The following is a 1,325-nucleotide window of genomic DNA, read 5'->3' on the forward strand; positions in this document are numbered from 1 at the left end:
ATCTGGACCAGATGGGCCAATGGGCTGAGAAGTGGCAGATGGAGTTTAATTGAGATAAATGCGAGGTGCTGCATTTCGGCAAAGCAAATCTTCCCAGGACTTATACACTTAATGGTAAAATCCTAGGGAGTGTTGCTGAACAAAGAGACCTTGGAGTGCAGGTTCATAGCTCCTTAAAAGTGGAGTCGCAGGTAGATAGGATAGTGAAGGAGGCGTTTGATATGCTTTCCTTTATTGGTCAGAGTATTGAGTACCGGAGTTGGGAGGTCATGTTGAGGCTGTACACGACATTGGTTAGGCCACTGTTGGAATATTGTGTGCAATTCTGGTCTCCTTCCTATCGGAAAGATGTTGTGAAACTTGAAAGGGTTCAGAAAAGATTTACAAGGATGTTGCTTGGGTTGGAGGATCTGAGCTGCAGGGAGAGGCTGAACAGGCTGGGGCTGTTTTCCCTGGACCGTCGGAGGCTGAGGAGTGACAAAATTATGAGGGGCATGGATAGGATAAATAGGCAAACTCTCTTCACTGGGGTTGGGGAGTCCAGAACGAGAGGGCATAGGTTTAGGGTGAGAGGGGAAAGATATAAAAGAGACCTCAGGAGCAACGTTTTCACGCAGAGGGTGCTACGTGTATGGAACGAACTGCCAGAGGATGTGGTGGAGGCTGGTACAATTGCAACATTTAAGAGGCATTTGGATGGGTATATGAATAAGAAGGGTTTGGAGGGATATGGGCTGGGTGCTGGCATGTGGGACTAGATTGGGTTGGGATAGCTGGTCGGCATGGACGGGTTGGACCGAAGGGTCTGTTTCCATGCTGTACATCTCTATGACTCTATTAGAATTCTGAATCCAAAATATCGCAGACGTAACTGTGCAACATTTATCTGATCCGGGTCAGAAAAATCAATTAATCTCCAATGGAAGATTTTGTCCATTGAGTGAAATGACAAATATTTTATCATAGATTCTTACAATACAGCCCATCACTTGCGTGGGTTTAGGGTGTAGGTTTGCTCGCTGAGCTGTAGGTTTGATATCCAGACGTTTAATTACCTGGCTAGGTAACATCGTCAATGGCAATCTCCAAGTGAAGCGAAGCTGTTGTCTCCTGCTTTCTATTTATATGTTTGTCCTGAGTCCTTGCATGGAATTTTGTAGACGACGTTGGGATGGAGTGGGTCTTTTAAGTTTGTTAGTTTTTGTTTGAGAGTGTTGGTGGGTTTGTGTGCTACTAGGATTCTGAGGGGTCTTAGTAGTCTGGCTGTCATTTCTGAAACTTCTTTGATGTATGGTAAGGTGGTTAGGGATTCTGGCTGTGTTTGG

General features: G+C 45.4%; 1 protein-coding gene across 1 annotated transcript in view; it reads left to right on the top strand.

Moving 5' to 3' along the window:
* Positions 1–1,325, top strand: part of LOC122553730 (lecithin retinol acyltransferase-like) — a 30,709-nt gene that overhangs the window by 15,867 nt on the left and 13,517 nt on the right. The window lies entirely within an intron of this gene.

This window comes from Chiloscyllium plagiosum, chromosome 1 (genome assembly GCF_004010195.1).
Source record: "Chiloscyllium plagiosum isolate BGI_BamShark_2017 chromosome 1, ASM401019v2, whole genome shotgun sequence".
In the NCBI taxonomy this organism is placed as follows: Eukaryota; Metazoa; Chordata; class Chondrichthyes; order Orectolobiformes; family Hemiscylliidae; genus Chiloscyllium; species Chiloscyllium plagiosum.